This window comes from Hypanus sabinus, chromosome 7 (genome assembly GCF_030144855.1).
Source record: "Hypanus sabinus isolate sHypSab1 chromosome 7, sHypSab1.hap1, whole genome shotgun sequence".
Classification (NCBI taxonomy): Eukaryota; Metazoa; Chordata; class Chondrichthyes; order Myliobatiformes; family Dasyatidae; genus Hypanus; species Hypanus sabinus.
The window spans coordinates 59,230,443-59,252,833 of NC_082712.1; the positions used below are offsets into that span (position 1 = coordinate 59,230,443).

At 44.3% G+C, this 22,391-nt stretch overlaps 1 protein-coding gene across 7 annotated transcripts in view; it reads right to left on the bottom strand.

Moving 5' to 3' along the window:
• Positions 1–22,391, bottom strand: part of LOC132396800 (amyloid-beta A4 precursor protein-binding family A member 1-like) — a 198,926-nt gene that overhangs the window by 161,351 nt on the left and 15,184 nt on the right. For 2 of the 7 annotated variants that reach the window (XM_059974740.1, XM_059974741.1), the window contains exon 1: positions 15,120–15,246. The exons of 3 other annotated variants lie outside the window; for them this stretch is intronic. The gene's annotated coding sequence lies outside the window, so the exon portion shown is untranslated. Of the gene's footprint in view, positions 1–13,029; positions 13,126–15,119; positions 15,254–22,391 lie in introns of those variants that run through there. 2 more of the 7 variants (XM_059974742.1, XM_059974743.1) reach the window with 2 other exon arrangements.

The following is a 22,391-nucleotide window of genomic DNA, read 5'->3' on the forward strand; positions in this document are numbered from 1 at the left end:
CCCTTCATCAGGACTGAAGGAGGGGGCAGGGGCCCTATAGAGAAGGTGGAGGGAGAGTGGGAAGGAAAAGGCTAGTAGGTGCCAGGTGAAAAACCAGTAGGAGGAAAGATCAAGGAGTGGGGGAGGGGAAGCAGGGAGGGGATAGGTAGGAGAGGTGAGAAGGGATGTAAGGGGAAAGCACTATGGGTAGTAGAAGGAGGCAGAATCATGAGAGAGGTGATAGGTAGCTGGAAGAGGAGGCAGAGTGAAGGTGGGATGGGGGAAGGGAGAGGGAGGGAATTACCGGAAGTTGGAGAATTCGATGTTCATGCCAAGGGGCTGGAGACTATCCAGTCGGTATACGAGGTGTTGCTCCTCCAACCTGAGTTTGGCCTCATCGTGGCAGTAGAGGAGGTCATGTATGGACATATCCGAATGGGAATGTGACAGAGTTGAAGTGGGTGGCAACCGGGAGGTACTGTCTGTTGTGATGGACGGAGCGGAGGTGCTCGACAAAGCGGTCCTCAATCTGCATCGGGTCTCACCGATGTAGAGGAAGACGCACCGGGAGCACCGGATGCAATAGATGACCCCAACAGAATCACAAGTCAAGTGTTGCCTCACCTGGAAGGACTGTCTGGGGCCCTGAATGGTGGACCTGCTGAGTTCCTCCAGCTTGTTTGTATATGTTGATTCTCCTTTCCAACCTCCCCCCCCCCCTCATCTTCTTTACAGGGCCCCTGCCCCCTCCTTCAGTCCTGACAAAGGGTCTCGGCCCGAAACGCTGACTGCTCGTTTCCACGGATGCTGCCTGACCTGCTGAGTTCATTCAGCTTGTTTGTACGTGTTGATTCTCCTTCCCACCCTCCCCTCACCTTCTTTATGGGGCCCCTGACCCCTCCTTCAGTCCTGATGAAGGGTCTCAGCCCGAAACATTGACTGCTCGTTTCCACAGATGCTGCCCGACCTGCTGAGTTCCTCCAGCTTGTTTGTACGTGTTGGCTGACCACAGCATCTGCAGTGTACTTTATGTTTTCATGCTTTATTGTTTTACAACATTGAATCACAGTGAATTTAATTTGTTTTTTTTTACACTGATCAACAGAAAAGACCCTTTCATGTCAAAATGAAAACAAATTTCTACAAATTGGTCTAAATTTATTAGAATTATTAAACACAAAATAATCGATTGCATAATTTTTCACCCCCTTCAAATCAGTATTTAGTAGATCTATCTTTGGCAGCAATTACAGCCTTGAGTCTGTGAGGATAGCTCTATTAGATTTGCACACCTGGACACTGCAATTTTTCCCCATTCTTCGTTATAAAACTGTTCAAGCTCTGTCAGATTGCATGGGAATTGTGAGTGTACAGCTCTTTTCACATCCAGCCACAAAGTCTCAATTAGATTGTGGTCTGGACTCTGACTTGGCCACTTCAGGACATGAGCTTTCCTGTTTTTAAGCCATTCCCCTGTAGCTTTGGCTTTATGCTCGGGGACATTGTCTTGCTGGAAAACAAGTCACAGTTCTCTGGCAGAATGCATCAGGTTTTCGTCCGGGATTTCCCTGTATTTTGCTGCATTCATTCAGAAGCAAACATACTTAGTTTTCTCATCAGGGCTTCATAGGATGAGCTTCCCTCACACAAAAAAAACCCTTCACCAGTGGTTCAGTGAGGATCCAACTTGTGCCCTGTGCCCGATTCCAGGAACCCTCAGGCATATCCTGGCAAGCTGCTAAACCAGCCTCACACAAGGCAGGTACACGTGGCGTTACAACCAGGTCCTGAAGAGTCTGGCCGCAGCAATTGAGACCAAGAGGATAGCAACCAACTCCTTTTCCCCTAGAATGATTAACTCTCTGACACCAGCAGCATTCGTCTAGGAGGCAGGGAAAAGACCAACTTATCTCCCTCCTAAGCCAGAAACAGGACAGATGAACACAGCCCATGACTGGATAATGCCTGTGAATGTCAATAAGCAACTCACCTTTCCACTAGAAACTGCTGTCACCAACCTTAGGCCAGACTTGGTTCTCTGGTCCAATTCATTACAGATCAACTGCCTTCTGGAACTCATAGCCCCATGGGAGGATTCAGTGGCTGAAGCCGAGGAACACAAGACTATGCAGACCTAGCAGCTGAAGCCCAGTGACGCGGCTGGAAAACCAGTTTGTCCTGCGGAAGTGGGATGCAGGGGATTTATAGCCACATCCAGCATCAGATCGCTGAAGGAACTAGGTCAGACTCTACGGCAGAAAGAAGCAGTCGCTGGCTTTGGATCAAGCGAAAAGACCTCTCCTGGGCTCCAAGAGTGGGAAGACACAACGGAGGGTGACTTGGAGGTGCCAGAGTCATCGTTGAGCCCTCCGGAGATGTTGTGTGCTAATTGATGAAACATCGAGGAAGGAGGGTGCCCACTTGAAAACCCCTGTGCCACTCCCAACATCAAGGTCGTTCTCCAGCAAGTGCTCATGGCCCACAGGCACGAGGGATATTAACATCTTATTCTGGATTTTGATTTTTATTTTAACCCTCTACCTTCACAAGCCTTCCAGAGTCTGCTGCGGTGAAGCAGTCCCACAGCATGGTGCAGTCACTACCATGCTTCATGGTAGGAATATGGAGGTGTTTAGGGTGGAGGGGTATATGGGAGGCAGAGTTCAAGGGTCAGCACAACATTGTGGGCCAAATGGCCTGTACTGTGCTGTATTGTTCTTTGTTTGAATGGTTATGCCAAAGCATTTACTCCGATGGCCAAAAAGCTCAATTTTGGTTTAATCAGACCACAAAAGCTTCTTCCAGCTGACTTCAATGTCTCCCATATGCCTCCTGACAAACCCTAGCCGAGATTTCATGTGTTTTTTCCCCCCAACAGTGGCTTTCTCTTTGCCACTCTCCCGTAAAGCTGCCACTGATGCTGGATGCACATCTCCTCCATCTCAGCCACTGAAGCTTGTAACTCCTCCAGAGTTGTCGTAGGTGTCTTGGTGGCCTCTCTCTCTAGCCCCCTTCTTGCACGGTCACTTTGTGAGGACGGCCTGCTCCAGGTAGATTTACAGCTGAGCCATATTCTTTCCATTTCTTGATGATTGACTTAAACTGTACTTCAAAGGATATTCAGTGACTTGGGAATGTTCTTGTATCCATCTCCTGACTTGTGCTTTTCAACAACCTTTTTGTGGGTTGCTTGGAGTGTTCCTTTGTCTTTGTGGTGTAGTTTTTGCCAGGATACTGACTCACCAGCAGCTGGACCTTCCAGACACAATGTATTCTTACTACAATCAACTGAAACACCGTGACTGCACACAGGTGATCTCCATTTAACTAATTACATGACTTCTAAAACCAATTGGCTTCACCAGTTATGATTTGGTTTGTCATAGTAAAAGGGCTGAACACTTGAGCAATCAATTATTCGGTGTTTTGTATTTGTAATTAATTTAGATCACTTTGTAGAGATCTGTTTTCATTTTGATATGAAAGAATCTTTTTCTGTTTTAAAAAAAAGTCAAATTAAATCCACTGTGTTTTAATGTTGGAAAACAATAAAACATGAAAACTTCCAAGTGGGGAGAATATTTTCTATAGGCACTGCACAATAAACAACCCCAACAGATTTGCAGATGAAATGCTGCTGCACCTGGACAGACTTTTTGGAGGTCCTGAATGGAGGTGAGGGAGGAGGTGAATGGGCAGGGATTAGTGCCAGGAGGGAGACGACTGGTGAGAGATGAATATAGACAAGGGAATCATGTGGAGAGCGATCCGTGTGGAAAGAAGAGAGTGGAGGGGGGAGGAGGAGGTAAAGATGTGTTTGGTGGTAGGATCTGTTTGGAGATGGCAGAAGATTCAGAGAATGATACATCGGATGCAGAGGCTCAGGGCTGGTAAATTAGGACAAGAGGAACTCTAGCCCTGTTGAGGTGTCAGGAAGATAGGGTGAGCATAGATATCCAGGAGATGGAGGGGATGTGGATGAATTCAGCATCAGTGGTGAGATGACAGAACTGAAAAAAGGGAATAGTATTTTTACAAGAGACTGAGTGGGAAGAAAACCAATGGATTCAGTGTGAAAGACGTTGGTAGACAGTTTGTCTCCAGAGAAAGAAAAAGAGGAGGAAATTGTCAGAAATGGAGCAAGTGAATTTAAGGGCAAAGTGGAAGCTGAAGGCAAAGTTGACGAAATTGACAAGGGTGCATGAATCAGTACCAATGCTGTTGCCAATGTAGCGGATGAAGAACTGGGGAGCATTACCAAGGAAGGTTTGAAATGTAGACTGTTTTACGTAGCCAATGAAAAGCAGGTAAAGTTGAGGCCCATGCAGGTGTCCATGGCTACCTCGAATCTGGAGAGTGGAGGAGCCGAAAGGGGTAAAAAAAATCAAATTGGTGAGGTCAAGGAACACACTCACAAAATGCTGGAGGAACTCAGCAGGCCAGGCAGCATCTATAGAGAAGAGTACAGTTGATGTTTTGGGCCAAAACCCTTCAGTGGGACTGGAGAAAAACAGATGAGTAAATTTTAAAAGGTGGGGAGAGGGGAAGAAGAAACACAAGGTGATAGGTGCATTTGGGAGAAGGAAGGGTGAAGTAAAGAGCTGGGAATTGATTGATGGAAGATACAAGGCTGGAAGAGAAGAGGACAGAAGGCTGTGGAAGAAACAAAAGGGGGATGAGCACCAGCTGAAGACGATGGGCAGGCAAAGGACGATGGTAAGGGGGATGGGGGGGGGGGGGGGAGATTACTGGAAGTTTGAGAAATCAACATTCATGCCACCAGGTTGGAGGCTACCCAGACGGAATACAAGATGTTGTTCCCCCAACTTCAGTGCGGCCTCAAACACAACAGTAGAGGAGGCCATGGATTGACATATCGGAATGGGAATTGCAAGTGAAATTAAAATGGGTAGCCACTGGGAGATCACGGTTCTGATGAGGGCAAGAAGCAGTTCTGTCAAATGGAGGAGGCTAGTTGGTTGTTTTGTTGAGAAAGTAGAGAGCTTCAAGACCTTCTTGAGGGCGATAGAAATGTATAGGGACTGGACTCCATGATGAAAATGAGGTGGTCATGGCCTGTGAGTTGATTTCAATAGTTTTTGAGAGCATGCTGAGTGTTGCAGATGTAGGTAGGAAGGGACTGAACCAAGGGGGATAGAATGGAGTTGAGATACGAGGACATGAGTTCAGTAAGGCAGAAACAGGCAGAGACAATAGGCCTACTCAGACAGTCAGGTTTCTAGATTTTAGGTAGGAGGTAGGAAGCAGCAGCGCAGGACAAGTGAATTATGGGCTTGACGGCAGTGGATGGGAGTTCTCCAGAGTTGATGAGGTCAGCAATGCTGTCAGAGATCTCTCACTATTTAAATAACATGCTTTTTTACTTTGTCTGCCAATTTCACATTTTCTCACAATATACTCCATTTGCCCGGTCCTTGCCACTCGCTTAAGTTATCTATATCCTTGTATATATTCATTGCAATTTCCTTTTCCGTTCTTCCTTTGTGTCATTAGCAAATTGAGCTTTTACATGTTTGGTGCTTTTATCCAAGATAAATAAATAAATATAAATAAATATAAATAGATAGATAGATAGATATCCATTTAAATAAATTGGGGGGAAAAAAAAGACCCTGGAAACTGCTCCTTGTTAGATGCCCAAACATCCATTCCGATGTTATCATCACATCAGAAACAACAGCCTTCCCTCCACAGACTTGGTCCATATTTCTCACTGCCTCAGTAAAGCAGCCAACATAATCAAAGACCCTCCAACCCCAGTCATTCTCTCTTCTCTTTCCCATCAGGCAGAAGATACAGAAGCTTGAAAGCATGTTCACCAGGCTCAAGGACAATTTCTATCCCGCTGTTATAAGCCTACTGAACAGACGTTTTGTACAAGATGGCCACTTGACCTCAATCTATCTAGTTCTGGTCTTGCACTTTATCGACTACTTGCACTGCACTTTCTCTGTCACTGCAACACCATATTCTGCATATCATTATTGATTTTTCATGTGAATCACATCCCCGGTGACATTCCTCCTCCTCTTTCCCCTACGGTCCACTCCCATCTCTTGTCAGATTCCTCCATCTCCAGCCCTTTACCTTTCTCTCCCAAATGGCTTCACTAATCACCTTCTAGCTCTCCTCCTTCCCCTCCTCTACCATTATACTCTGGCATCTTTCCCCTTCCTTTTGTGCCCTGAAAAGGAATCTCTGCCCAAAATGTTGACTGTTTGTTCATTTCCATGGACACTGCCTAACTTGCTGAGTTCCTCCAGCACTTTGTGTGTGTTTTGAAATGATCTGTCTGGATTGCATGGAAAATATAAAGATTTTCCCTGTACATGTAACAATAATAAACCAATTTTCCTTTTATACCACGAGGTTTAATTTTTCCACAAAGGCCTTGAGTGAGTCACCTTGTCCAATGAAAAGCCAGGAGCAGCACACATTATCAGCAAATATCTTCAAAAAAGTACAATCAATCAAACGTGTCCCATTTTGATTTTGCCTGCTTAGTTTGAATCATTCAAAGTTCTCTGCTATAACACGTTTAATACCTTCCAATATTTTCCCAGTGTGGAGTATGATCTATCTTTCCTGAATGAAGGAGCTGCTTTCACTATTTTCCAATCTAACTGAACTTTCCCCGAATCTAGTGAATTTTGGAAAATTAAAGCAAAGCCATCACACTAGCTACTTGTGTAAAACCTCAGGATATAGCTTGCTAGTATCTGGAGACTTGTCAGCCAAGCTCAACCAATTGACTTGTAATTTCCCTTGACTTGTAAGTTCTTCCTTTCCAACTTCAAGCTTGTTCTGTCAGTTCAAGACTGAAGACTCATAAAAAAAATATCTGTTTAATAAATCTACCATCTCATCTTCCATTAGTAATTCCCCAAACCCATTCAAGGCCTGACATTCAATACCTTACATTCTCTCGCAGGATCTAAAGAGACTTCTAATATCTGTAAAATTGTGCAAAGGCTTGACAAGGTAGACAGAGAAGAAGTCCAAATATCAGCACATGATGGTCATTAATAAATCCAAACAGGAATTCAGAAAGAAAATCATAGGAGTGAGTTTCACACTCTGACCACTATTTTGGGAGTGATTGAGGTGAATGCACTTAAGCAGAAAGATGGAATACTGAAGAGAAAAAGGGTCAAATGAAATGTTTCCTTGGGCTGCACTTCCCCAAAACCATTGGAATTGAGTGCCCTGGTGACCACTTCAGAAGACAAAGTCATACAGATTGGAAACAGGCCTCTTAGCCCATTAGAATCAGTAGAATCTATTCTTCCTGGATTCCATCCCTATTCTCACCTAAACACAGTTGGTAATTTACAATGGGCAATCAACCTTTCTACCCATAAGGCTTTGGTACCTGCAAGGAAAACTAAAGAGCTGATGGCTGACTTCAGGAATGGGTAGGAGTCAACATGTACCAGTGTAATTGGGGGAACAGTGACGGAGAGCCAGCAGCTTTAAATTCCTTAATATTAACACATCAAATGAACTGCCCTGGGCTGTGTCAAAAGAAAATGCCCAATATCTTTACTTTCTTTGCCAGTCAAGGAGGTCTGGCTTGTCAGTGAAAACTCCATCACAAAATTTTACAGATGTACTGTTGAAAGTATTATGACTGTTTGCATTATTCTGGTACTGCAATTCAAATGCACAGGAACACAAGAAGCTGTAGAGACTAATGGATTCAATTCATCACAGGCATATCCTTCCCCATCATCGATAGTAACTACAGTAAGTACTGCCTAAACGATTCAACAGCCAAACATCCCCAGCACTGGAATTGGAATATTATTGTCAAGTTTATTGTCATTTAACTATATACTGTCAAACGAGACAACTTTTCTCTGGACCAGGGTATAAAGCACCTGAATACATATAACACACACTAATTTAGGAAAGTAAGAATTAAATCCACCAATGAATTAGGCATAAACAAAGTAAGGTAGATAAATTAAATATTGTAAAGTACAGAACGAATTATCCTGTGATACTTTGAAAACAATGAGACGGAGTTCTGAAGCCCAGTGGCCTGAGGGAAGAAGCTGTTTCCTCCCGCCGACCATTCTTGACTTATTGCATCAGAGTCTCCCTCCTGATGGTAGCAAATCAAAGAGAATGCTGCATGGATGGGTGGAATGCTTAATACAGTACTACTAAGCACCCTGCGTATGTAACACTCCTGACAAATGTCCGATGGATCCTCTTGGCCATTCTCACAGTCCGCTGTAGGGACTTCTGGTCCGATGCTCTGGTACCCATACCAGATATGGAAATACAGCTTGTCAACATTCTCAATGGTCATAGTACTGAGATACAGTGAAAAACTTAACTTGCACACTGTTCATACAGATCAATTCATTATGCTGTGCATTAAGGTAGTACCAAGTAAAATAACAGGGTGCAGAATGGAGTGTAATAGCCACAGGGAAAGTGCAGTGCAAGCAGACAATAAGGTGCAAGAAGAGAACAAAAGATTGAGAGATCAAGCCCATCTCATCGTTCGAGGGAACTGCCTTAGAACAGCAGGTAGAAGCTTGTCCTTGAACCTGATGGCATGTGTTTTCAGTCTTGTGTATCTTCTGTCCACTGGGAGAGGGGAAAAGAATGTCCAGGGTGGGTGATGTCTTTGACTCTGTTGTGTACTTTACTGAGGCAGTGAGAAGTATAGATAGAGTTCATGGAGGGGAGACTAGTTTCTGTGATGTGCTGAACTGTTTCTTGCAGTCACAGGCAGAGCTGTTGCCAAACCAAATCTTGGTGCATCCAGGTAAGAAACTTCAACAGTGCAAAAATTAGCAAGGGTCAACGGGTTTGTGCCAACGTTCCCTAGCTTAGAGACACTGGTGAGCCTTTTTAGCCATGACATCAATGTGGTTGGACCATCTGGCCAAGCCATCTTTCTGCAGCTACCACAGAGCAGGTCGTCCTGTAACCTGAAGCCCCATGCCATTAAGTTCAAGAGTAGTTACTTCCCTTCACCCATTCAGTTCCTGAACCAACCAGTGACATCCTAATCACAGCAATTTTAGAAACACTATGACCACTTTCATTACCTTACATTAAAATGGATTTTCTTTGCTCTGGTTCTGCTTTCCTTCTTGTAAAAACATTAAGTTTATATTTAATTTTATGTTTTTCTTGTGAATGCCACTTATACGAATCTACGTGTCTATTTTTCATTGAATCTGTGCATTCACATACTTGTGCATATGACAATAAAACTCGAATGACACTGGAGCACTTGGTGAAAACCCACCACATGCAAACTCCACACAGACAGCATCCAAGATCAGGATTGCTCAAATGTGAGGCAGCAAATCAGGTTTATTATTACCAGCATGTACTGTGAAATTTATTAACTCTGCGGCAGCAGTACAATAATGACAAAAACTGAATTACAATAAGATATACATATATATTAAATAGTTCAATAATTAGTGCAAAAACAGAAGTAAAAAGGTGAGGTAGTGTTCATGGGTTCAATGCTCATTCAGAAATTGGATGGCAGAGGGGAAGAAGCAGTTCCTGAATCATTCAGTGTCTCTCTTCAGGCTTCTGTACCTCCTTCCTAATGCTAACAATGAGAGCATGTCATGGGTGGTGGGGGTCATTAATGAAGGCACCACTCCTTGAAAGTATCTGGATACTACAGAGGCTAGTGTCCATGATAGAGCTGACTAATTTTACAAGTTGCTGCAGCTTACTTCAATCCTATGCAGTAACCACCACCCCCTTCTCCCCCCCCCCCCAATCAGTTAGTGATGCAGCCAGTCAGAACGTTCTCTATGGTAAATCTGTAGAAATTTGCGAGTGCTTTATGTGACAAACCAAACCTCCTCAAACTCCTAATGAAATATAGCTGCTGTCTTGCCTTCTTTATAGCCACACTGATATGCTTGGACAAGGTTAGGTTTCAGAGATACTGACACCAAGGAACTTGAAATTGCTCACTCTCTCCACTTTTGATCCCTCTATAAAGACTGTTGTGTGTTCCTTGTCATATGCTTTAAGTCCAGAATCAAAATTCCAGTAGTTTAATGTTCATTGTGACAGAGATCAACTATTCCAAATTTATTTTATCAGCTGAATTTAAATTTCCCAGCTCCCATAGTGATAGGACTTAAACCTATGTTTTCAGATCAATAGTCCAGGCTTCTAGATTCCTGCTGCTATCATTAATGCCCTCATACCCCTTTGCATAAGCAGATGAAGTATTGGGGGGGGGGGAAGCTAATGAAAGGACCCCGGAGAAAGTCACTCTTTGCAAAGAAGACTGGGATGTACAAGCTATCCATTCCAGCCAGCAGGACAGCATGATTAATATCTTCACAAGTCAGGATATCCAGAATAAGCAGAAAGGTGAGAAGCTTGCAAGAGTTTGTTATTTTCATTGCATGTTTACAACCAAAAAATGTACAATGTGGTATCAGCAACTATTAGTCAGCTGGGTGACAGAGACAGGAGAGAGGGAGCTTTGGGAATGTTTGATCTAGTGTTTACTTGAAGGGAACCAGTCAGATCACTGACGTGTGCCATGAAATCTGTTGTTTTGTGGCAGCAGTAAAGTGCAATACATAAAAAAAATGCTACAAGTTACAACAATAAATATAAAAAATAAATAAGTAGTGCAAACAGGGAGCGAAATAATGAGGGAGCATTCGTGGATTGTTCAAAAACCTGACAGCGAAAGGGAAGCAGCTGTTCCTAAAATGTTGAGAATGCACCTTCACGGTCCCGTACCTCCTCCCTGAAGGCAAACAAGGCAGTGGCGAGTGTCTTTAACGAATGCTGCCTTCTTGAGGTGGTGCTTTCTGACGATGTCCCTGATGATGGGGAGGCTGTGCCCATGATGGACCTGCTTGAACCTTTTTGATCCTGTCCACTGGAGTCTTTGTACCAGGCCATGACTTATCAGTCAGAATGCTTTCCTTAGTACATTTGTAGAAATTTACTGGAGTCTTTGCTAGAGGTGAAAGGCCCAGGTGGTGGAATACATTTCCTTTCTCACTTACAAACATGGTTGCCTAATTCCCAGAACCACTTTTCCAGCTCTTGGCCACATTCCTACTTTCCACCTTCCCCCAACCTGTACGTTTTAGGCCTACATTTTCCCCACGGCAAAGACAAGCAACCCAGTCCTCGATCTCACAACTACCCAACCTAACTTGTGAAACATCAAGTTTGCCTTTAGAAAAAGATAGCCGCTTTCAAAAAAAAAGGCTGAAGTTGTACATTAGTATTTGTACTATCATCTATTTCCTTCCCCAATTCCACTGATCTGCTGAGATCCTCATCAGTTCTGGATTCTTGCCGTTCACTGCTCAGCTTCCAAAAACCTTAGCTCACCCAACCATTTTACTTAAGAGCTCCTTCAGCGATCACCTCGCATTTTTAAACACCCTCTGCCTTGTGTTCAAATTTCAAGCTCTTCACCTTTGAATGTTCTTCCTGACATATAGCTCTCCACTCCTCCTCAAAGGGAAGTGTGCAAGTGGAGGCCTGCCTGCTGAGCTCCTCCCGCAGTTTATGTACGTGGAGGCTTCTCTAAAGGTGACGTCATTATGATGGACTGTGGAGTTGAGAAAATACACCAAGGAAACACGAGTCAAGATTAGTTGGATGACAACAACTGATTAAAAAATGAAGAGCAGGAGATCCAAGAGTCTACAGAAACACCAAAAAGAAAAGCACATGAAGATATGTCCTCTTCACTGTAAAACAATTTGCAAATGTACAGCTCATTTAACTAAGTAAAAATTCTCTCTTTCTCCAGAAGATCAACAAGAAAAAAAAATCAACCCACATTGATACCAAGGGATACAAAGAGAATTTAGGGCAAAGAGTTAAAGTTTAGAGGAGGAGAGAGCTGGGGAAGACAACGGGAGAGGTATTGAGACCTGAGACCTTGGCAGCTGAAGGCACGGATACTAAAAGGTCGAGGAATGGGCAATAGGCCCGATTTGGAGAAGTACAGAGATTTTAAGAGTTGAAATGTTGAACAACTTTTTGGAAGATGAACTGAAGGAAAGATTAAAACTAAAGCAATAAATGGACTGCTGGAGGAACTCAGCGAGTCAAGCTGTGGGAACAAAGGAAAGAGGAATTGTTGATGTTTCAGGTTCTGATGCATGGTTTCAACCAAAAATGTTGACAATTCCTAAACAGCCAGAGCAGCCCCATAGCCTTGGCCTCAGCTCATCACACAGTGGGGCAAATCACTGCAAAGCTCGCAGACACGAAGTGTGTAGCAGCTGGAACAGTCTCATTGCCTCAGCACCATGGCGAGAGGTGTAAACATCACGGAAGAGCAAGCAAAATCAGCGTGACCCTCACCTCCGGTCCCGACACCAAGCTTTTTTTTAAGTCTACCTGGGCCAGTGTTTAAATCGTCCAAACAACAGGTTGTCCCCCACACCTGGATCCAGAATACTGACTCCAGATTGTGGCACCTACAATCTCTTGTAACTGAATTAAAACAAGTTCTACCTGAAATGCAGGATGACCTCAGTAAAGGAGGGCAACTACAAATAAACAGGGCTTTTGACCCATGCCAACCATCATGCTCCTACTTGTACATCATATTCTTGTTTCATTTAATTCTCCCCACATTCTCATCAAATTCCCCTTCCCCCCCCCCCCCCCCCAGGGTTCCACCACTACTCACCTACATAGTAGGGGAAGTTTACAAAGGACAATTAGCCCCCTGACCCACAGATCTTTGGAAACTAGAGCACACAGAGGGAACTCACAGGAACAATGTGCAAACTCTAGGTGGACACCACCCAAGATCAGGACTGAATACAAGGCTCTGGTGCTGGGAGGCAGTAGTTCTACTAAATTACACTGTCCTCCAATCTCAAAAGCATTGTAGCTGATGCACAGAGAAGATAGACAAAGATCAAAGAAATCTGCAAACTTCAATGTATTCAACTACACTGTGGGTGTGTGAAAAGGGACATAATTTAAATGAGATTAATACTTCTTAAACGGTTTAGCAGGTACAAAAGGTTTTACCGTCACTGCATTTTCAGATGCCCCTGTTGAGAAGTTGCTGGTGAACTTCACCAGGTTTCAGCCAACACTTCCAGTGATCACCAGAGCAGAACAGCCAGCATTCAGGTCGAGGGGGAGGTTGCACAAGGAGCGGTTGTACAAGACAGTATACTGCACCAACAGCCCAGAAGCGATGTGTGAAAGTCAAAAAAAGTGGCCGAGGGTTTTAGCAGTGTGGTGAACTATGTGCCTGTCTGGACACGCCCCCTGCTGACTGCTCCTGTGGCTCCACCCACAGGCCCCTGTATAAAGGCGATCTGAGGCCTGACGCTCGGCCTCAGTCTCCAGGACATAGTATGATGGACACTCACTCCTGGTTCCTTCTTCCAGTCAATAAAAGCCGATATCTCGCCTTACGTCTCAGTGTGAGTTATTGATGGTGCATCAAGCAGAAGTTAGAATGAACCAGGAACGGAAGCTGCAGAGTTGCAGGGCCTCGTGATGGAGCAGATCTGTCGTAGGAAGTGCAGAATGGGCTCAAACCCTGCTGCTGGCGCAAGACATTTACATGGGAAATTCCTGGGATTGACGCTACCAATCTTAGGGCTTTGCCTGGTCGGTGTCACAGGTTGAACCAGAGCCATCAAGTTCCAATTCCGGCTGTCGTCAAACACCCTCTTATGGAAATGGCAGCCCACCAGGGACTGGAAAAGTCCAACAGCACAAAGGGAGTGCAGGGGGTTAAGAGAGGTAGTCTGGGTCACATAGATGACCTCCTGTCTACGGTATCTAGGAAGAAACTGTTTTTGGTGATCGCTCATTCACTGCATCTATGAAATTCTCATAAGTGCACGTTGCCTATTTAAATTCTCCTTTTCTGATGTGTCTGCTGCGGCTCAATGGATGCACTCTCTCCTCACAGCCACACTGTTGTGAGTTCAAGCCCCACTCCAGTACAAAAACTTTGGCTGACCTCCAATGTGGTATTGCTGGTGTCAGAGCTGCCATCTTTTGGAGATGTCTGCTCAGGGGAACACAAATCCCATGCCACAGGAAAATACGAGAGATTTTCCCGGGTGCCTTGGCTAATATTCACCTCTCAATCAGCAGAACTAATAGAGTTTATTCAGTCAATGCTATTTGTGGGAGCTTGCTGTGCACAAAACGACAATCATAATTCCGACATTACAACAGCAAATGCTCTTAAGGAACATTTAACTCTGAAGCACATTTAGCCTTGACAATGCCAAAGGGATTGTCCTTCTTTGGAATCAAATGCAATCACGTCATTCTTGGAATTAAATGCAATGGTTAACTTGTACTGAAATATGAGGGGGAAAAAAATAAACGCCTCTTAACACTATGCTGGTCATTACATTTTGTAAAAACATCTTCAATTGCCTCTCAGATTATTGCTTTATTCACTGCTGTTGAAGTAGTAGTGCAATTGAGCCAGTTATATTTGGTTTATAAATCATTTTAGCACACTTGCCCATTAAATCAAACGAATTTCTACACCCAGTACATAATGCGGATTGACGGACAGGTTACAGGTTGACGTGGACTAGACCGTGGGTAAAACGTTGCCGATGTTCCACGGTTTCTTCACCCTCTAGGTTGAAGGTTTTATTTCTCCGGGACGTACTTCTACAGACAGAAAAATTACGCACACTCACAGACAAACTGATGATTTTAAGAAGCTTCACCCTTGCAGCCGTAGGCCTGACAATTTAACCTCAGGATTCCACATCAACCTAACAAAGCATTACTGCAGCACTATCTTCAATAAACTGATTCGCCACAATAAGATAAAGCACATTCTGGATGTCCTAATCATTGCACAATTCATAAGAAGCAGTAAACCAGACTGGACGTGCATAAATAATCTTGTCTAACAAGGAGATAAAAACGTAAAGACTGGGCTTTTACAATTTCTTCCAATGCAATGTCAATGTAACAGGATTTTTTGCTTTGCTATAAATGTTTTTGGGAGCAATACAGATTCCAACCCCACATCACCTTTCAGCATCTGTCGCAAACCTATTCTGCAAATGAAAAAAATTAAAGGGCGTTCTGCGAAGATGTGTTAACACAATCTTATCTGCACCTACCTGTGATATCTAAAGCCCCACAAGCTCTGGATTCGATTGCATTGCGTGCAATTTGCACCTTTGCTTGCAATGCTTCAAACCCCGATTCTCCGCCTTATACACAGACACGCACAGATTTTGCACAGTGAATGACGTTCCTTCTCCAGCAGGAAGTCGTCCCGGTGCAGGCAGCCGGCTGGCGAGGAAAGATGCGCGTGCGCTGTGCAGGCGACGGCTGAATTGGATACACGCACGCGCGCTGTGACAACTGCCGGCGGTAAGGTGAGCGACGGCATTGAAGCTAACGCGCAATCGCGACCAGGTTCCAGGCGAGACCTCTGTCCCATGTCAAGGATCAGCCTAGCCCGTGACCCATGTCCAAGTCTTCCCTCCCGTTCCATGGTCAATTCAAACCTAGACCAACCCGAGTTAAAGAAACTCCGTTAATCAATTTAACAGCTTCAGATGGTTAATCAATTTATTGACCCTCTGAGGACAAGAGCTGGAGAGGAAGGAGTCTGATAGGAGTGGAGTGTGGATCATAGTAGAAAGGGAAGGACAAGGAGACCCAGGAACATGACAGACAGGTGAGAAGAGCTAAGAGGCCGGGGCGGGAAATAGAAGAAGTGGGGAATTTTTTTTTAACCTATAGGAGAAACTGATATTCATGCCATCATGTTGGAGGCTACCCATAAGGAATATAAGGTGTTGCTCCTCCACCTTGGTGGTGGCCTCATCTTGGCACAAGAGAGGTGATGGACCAACATAACGGAACAGGAATGGGAACTGGAATTGGAATTAAAATGTTTGGCCACCTGGAAGATCCGCTTCTGGTGGATGGAGCAGAGGTGCTTGACAGAAGTGATCCCCCAATTTACGACAGCTCTCACCAATGCAGAGGGGGCTGCTTCAGGAACACCAGACGCAACAGATGACCCCACCAGCTTCACAGGTGAAGTGTTGCCTCACCTGGAAGAACTGTTTGGGGCCCTGAATGGAGGTAAGGGAGGAGGTGAGTGGGCAGGTGTCACACTTTGGGTGCTTATAGGGATGTGCTGGGAGGGAGATTAGTGGAAAGGGACAAATGGACAAGGGAATCATGGAGGAAAACAGAGAGTGGGAGAGAAAGTGAACATGTGGTAGGGTCCCTTTGGAGGTAGTGGATGTTGTGGAGAATGATGTGTTGGTTACAGAAGCTCATGGGCTGGTAGGTTGGAATTCTATCCCTGTTAAGGTGTCAGGGAGATGGGGTGAGCACATATATTCAGGAAATGGGGGAGATGTGGGTGAGGGCAGCATCAATGGTGGAGGAAGGGAAACCCCGGCCTTTGAAGGACAACTCTAATGACCTGGAGAGGAAAACCGCATTCTGGAAACAGATGCAGTGGAAACAAAGGAACTGAGAAAAGGCAATGGTATTTTTACAGGAGACAGGGTGAAAAGAGGTACAGTCAAGATAACCGTGGGGCAGTAAGTTTACAAAAGATGTTGATCAGCAGTTTGTCTCCAGAGATGGAAACTGTGAGATTGAGAAAGGGGAGGGAGGTGTCAGAAATGGACCAGGAGAACCTAAGGGCAGCATTGAAGTTAGAGGCAAAGTTGATGAAATTGACAAGCTCTGCATTGGTGCATGAAGCAGGACCAATGCGATCATCAATGTGGTGGAGGAAGTGTTAGGGAGCATTACTGCAGAAGGCTTAGAACATGGACTGTTCTACATAGCCAACAACAAGGCAGGAATAGCTGGAGCCCACGCAGGTGCCCAACATTATCCCTTGAGTCAGGAGAATGTGCAAGGAGCTGAAGGAAAAATTGTTGAGGGTGAGGACCAATTCTATCAGTTGGAGAAATGTGGTGGTGGAAGGGAACTGGTTGGTTCTTTTATTGAGAAAGAAGCAGAGAGCTTTAAGGCCTCCTTGATGGGGGTAGAGGTGTATAAGGACTGGACATCCATGGTGAAAATGGGGTTGTCAGGGCAAGGAAACTGAAAGTTACTGAGAAGATTGAGAGTGTGTGAAGTATCATGCATGTAGGTGAGACTGAACCAAGGGGGATAGAATAGAGTCAAGGAATGAGGACACAACACAAGTTAAGTGGGGCAGGAGCAAGCAGAGACAATGGGCCTAACCAGACAGTCAAGCTTGTGGGAAGAGAAATGGTGGAGTTGAGAGAAGGGTTGGGTGTTCAGAGAAGGTGGGGTAGGAGGAAGATGGAGGCTCCGAAGACCCAAGCATGGAGTCTGAGGGACCAGGGGATGGAGAGTGATAGTGGGGGAAGGGGAGCCCAGGAACCCAGCAGCAACAAGGGAAGACTGGCCTAGAAGTGTTGGTGATGGAGGAACAGGCTGAGCTGGAGCTAGAGGTCGTGCAATTTGCAGTCGGAAAACATCCAGGATCATAGGAACCAGTGTTGATGGCAGTGGAATGTGGAGTATGGATCCTCTCAGGGATGTTGGAAACAGGATTGGTCACAATTGTGTCACTGGTCTAGAGACATCCAGTCAGCAGGAACAGAGTTGGAGCTGGCGGGATCCGCAGTCTGGAGATGGGTGATTTTCCAATCCCTTACTGGACACGAGAAAGGTGAAGAACTGCTGGTTGAAGGCATGGATCTAGTGGAGCATGAAATGTCGAAGAGATCCATAACAGGCAGAGGAGAGAGAGGCCTGGAGCTGTGGCAGAGACTGGGACAGGGCCCCCAGGTATAGCGGAGAGGGGGGCACGTGGAATTTGGAGGGAGAAGTGGTCAATTGAACTTCAGTACCTGGAATCCTCAGTGGGTCCAAACTGAAAATGGATCTGGAAGCCATGTGGAACAAGATGGTGGTGAAGACGTTCCCAGGAAGGATACTGAGTAGTAAGTCTGGGTGAGTTCATGGTTGAAGAGTCGGAGGATAGCACAGATCACAGACAGAGAGCAATGAGAGAGGTTTCACTGAACTCCCGTTAAGGAGAAGATTTAAACTCCTTCAGGGTAGGCATCCCTCGAAGAGTGGAGCAGCAAATCATAAACACGAGAAATTCGGCAGATGTTGGAAATCCAACGCAATAGATGCAAAATGAGGGAGGAACTTGGTAACCACTGATGCATCATTAAGGAGTTTATGCTCTTCCTGGACATTCCCAAAAATTAAACTACCCCTAAATCCTAGAGGCCATACAGAGCTAGCAATGCGTCCAATTTGATTCTCGTAGGTGCCAAACGTCTGATCCCACCTAGAAGTAGGTCCATCCAAGACCCTATTCCAGATGAAGATCAATTCCTACAATAGCCAATTCAACTTGATACTTGGGGATCAATCCAAAACCTAATGAAGAGCTTCTCCATTCCCAGTTCCAGGGATCAATTAAAGCACCTTAGGAATCAATACAACATGATCTCCAAAGCCTCAGTACAGATCCTCACTCTAAGGCAAACCCTGAATTAAAGTGGGTTTATCTATCTCTCACCTGCAGAAACTCCTAAGATCACCCTTAGATCAATCAAACACTAATCCAAGATTCTCTGAACAGTTTACCACACCTCTCTGATCTCACTGGATTTAGTCCGGGTTTGCTCTGGAATTAAACTGAGGTCAATCCCAGTGCACTGGATATTCCCACCTCTGAATACATGTTATTAAAATTAATCAAGGGCAGTGCACTGGAGATCAATCCCCTGATGACGTCCCTACGTAGTTTCAACCCCATAGTGATATTATTGGACTCAATACTTAGTAGGTAGCGTAACAAACTATCAGCTGGACAAGTTGATTAGCATCTGTGGAAAGAAAATAATTCTTGACGTTTTGAGTCCTGAGGCAGGATGTCAGGTTGTAACACGGACAATTCCTTTCCTCCCCTGGATGCTGTTTGGCCAACTGAGTTCCTTTGGCTGATTGCTTGTTGCTCCAGGTTCCAGCGTCCGCAGTTTCTTGTGTCTCCAGTCAGTAGCAAATTTGTCTCGAACTCAGAAGGATGAGAATTCAAGTCCAATTCCAAGGTCTGACTTCAAACATCCAATGTAATACTTAAGGGTCTACCGCACTTTTCAGGATGACAGCTTTTGAATGAACTGTTAAACTAATGTCAAAATGATGTACGAGTATTAATGGAAAATCTAGAATACTGGAGAAGAGTGAGGGAGATTTCACTGGGGTCCTGGTATTGTCCTCATCACATATATGTGTGGGAGTCTGCTGTGAGCAAACTGCTGAATTCTGTGGTAAAATGGTGACTATGTTTCATTGGCAAAAAGAAAGACATATGATTCATTTTTCCCCTATGTCCTCAGGATCCTAATCCATTTCAACAATTGGCAACCCATACCTAATTGAGCTTCGCATGACAGTCTGAACCCAGTCATCAACACTGGGAGACAAACAGCAGGCTACCTTACCTCTCTATAATCAACTTAAAGGCACAGAACTAGGATGACTGTTGATTCTTAACCTACAGTGAAATAACAATTTCCTGCACAAGAAACATTTAACAGCAGAGCATGTGAAAACAATGCTCCCTTGTGTGTGCCCCATTGGTCACATCCATCAATATCATAACAGATGGTGACACACAGTGTCCAGCAGGTAGCTGCCTCAAACCTTTAGTAACCAGTACCCAACCCTGACCCCTGGTGCTGCCTGTGTGGAATCTGCAATTTCTCCCCTTGTCTGTGAGGGTCTAACCTGGATATATATACTTTTCCTCTGTTCCTGAGATGTGGTTAGTAAATTACTGTGAATTATGCCAGTGTAGATGGGTGTGGTAGAATGGTGGGGGGGGGGGGGGGGTTCTAAAGTTGATTGGTTTGTGAGAGAGGATATATTACAAGAGAGTAAGAGAGGAAGTCTTCATTGTCAACAGCCATTTCTACTTGTATAGCAGCTTTAATGAAGTTTAATTACACACAATCTGATGCTGGAAGCCAATGTTAATGCTAAAGAAGATGACAGAGATAAAGAGACCCAGGAGGGACTGAAAAACAAGGATAGGAATGCTGAAACGGTTGTACTGCTGCATGGGGGGGGGGGGTGGCGAGGGTGAATGGAGGGGAGGTTTCAGCAAGAGAAGGGGTGATGAGTAAATGGGACCTGGTGCAATGCTGTAGTTTAAATAAATTCACTTATGGTTACAGTTCACATAAGGATATCTAAGCCTTTTACTTTGTGCTGATTAATACTGATTCCTCAAGACCCTTCCTGAATCAATTTTCAACTCCTCAGTATCCCTGATGCTAAGATTGTAACTTTGACAACTGCGTTACTGGAGAGTATTACAATGAGGGACACTTTATGACCGCAGTGAGATATGTGCTTTCATTAAATCTACAAAGATGCTTCTGTCTCTGTCCTCCCCTTCTCAGTTTAGTGGGGAGAGCAAGTTCTAAGGTCACTGAGATATTTCCTCTGGGATAACGCAGAGCCGTCTGTAGATTTGAGAAATCCTATGGGATGCAAGGTTATAGTGAGGGGGGGAGCACAAGAAAAAGATTTTGTTTCTATGGAACAAGGGAGGCCACAGCTGATCACAAAGGAAAGAAAAAAAAGACTTCTGCTTTATTGCACCATCCATGGTTTGAGTGATTTTACAACCACTGAAATCACTCTGCGTGTGAAGGAGATTGGGCATAAAGATCTTAAATGACAGAGTGAATATTTATCATCTGGACAATGTGTATCAAATTTACCACCTCAGTTATAGTGCCCTCAGGTTTTGTTCAGTGAGTAATGTTGCCTACCCTAATAAATCATTTATTTTACACTAATGGACTGCCGTGCTTTGGTTTGCAGTATTATTTTCTTTCGTGCAAAGAATTTCAAATACATTCGGTTTAGCGGTCTGTGGCGGAGGGAACAAGCATCCTCCCACTCCCTTCATTTCCCATATCTTGGTCCCTTACATATTTATCTAACTTCCCTGAAAATATGTTCATGTGGTATTGCATTCCATATTCTGAATTGGGAGGCAAAATGGAGGGGGGGTGTGGTTGGGAATGTTTGTTACAGTACAGTCATGTTATCAGTAATAACTCTGTATAGGTGCACACTGCAATGTGTCTTCATTTCTCCATGCTGCTCCTGTTCAGTAATTCAGTCACTCGATTGCATTTGGGGAACTGCTTTCCATCAGCCCAGTTAGTGTCTGTTTACACCAAGCAACAACTCGGTCATCTGCAACAGCTGCAGCTTCCTCACCTCTGAGCACTACAGCCTGGCCTGACGTCAGGGGCCGAGAGGAGAAAGCACTTCATGGGTCCCAGAGGAATTACTGCTACCCAGTGCCATCAAATAGATGTCAGTTGGTCAGGTTACTGCAATATGTTAATTTTAACCTTTACTGTATTAGAATTGCTTTGCAGCTTGTGATGTGTGCCTTTCAAAAAAAGTGCAATGCTTAAAATGTATTTCCAGCTAAAATTTACTGTGCCAGTATTTTCTGAGACACAAGTCTTCAACTCTCTTGCTTGCTGTCTTACTGTTTGTACCTTAATTTTAATATTTTATTATGATCTTAAAGAAAGCTAGCTCATGCAAATAAAAAATGCATGCATACATCATGTAAATAGGGCAAAGGTACAGTGGCTCAGCTTGTAGAGCCACTGCCTCACAGCTCCCAAGATCATGGGCTCAACAATGATCTTCAGTGCTGGAGTTTACCCCTTTTCTATCTGAATATGTGGGTTTCTCCCGGAAGTCCCAGTCTCTCCCCTCGTCTCAGAGACGTGTTGGTTAGTAGGTCAATTTGCTTCTTGTAAATTGTTCCCAGTGTGTAGGTGATCGAAATTTGAGCAAGTTGTGAATTTGGAGAAGAATGAAACAGCATTAGTGTAGGCACATTTGAAGGCCATTGTGGAGGCTCTGGGCTAAAGGGCGTGTCCATGGTACATGGCACTGGTGAGGGGACATGGTTCTTGCTTTTACAATGACATACTTTCTTTCTTTACCTGGTGGTTATGCCTTCAGTGTTAGGGCTCTGACGTACACCCTCACCTTAAAAACTGTCCTTTCTATCTATTCTCCTTATATTCAACCTACATATTCAACCATGTTTTTGACCAAATATACTAATATCTCTTAATACAAATGAATGCCAAATTTTAACTGTTTAAAATTTTTAACATAAAAAATTACTGTACAAAAGATACATAATATAAATACGAACTTGTAACAAAAACACATTATTCCTAAAACGTGTAAATAAACTCTTGCCAAAACAGTCCACAGGGGTACTATCAACTGCTACCAATTAGTTTTGCAAACGATGACTGCGTTAATAAAGCATTTGGTTAATCTGCAGATGGACATCAAAGTTTAGA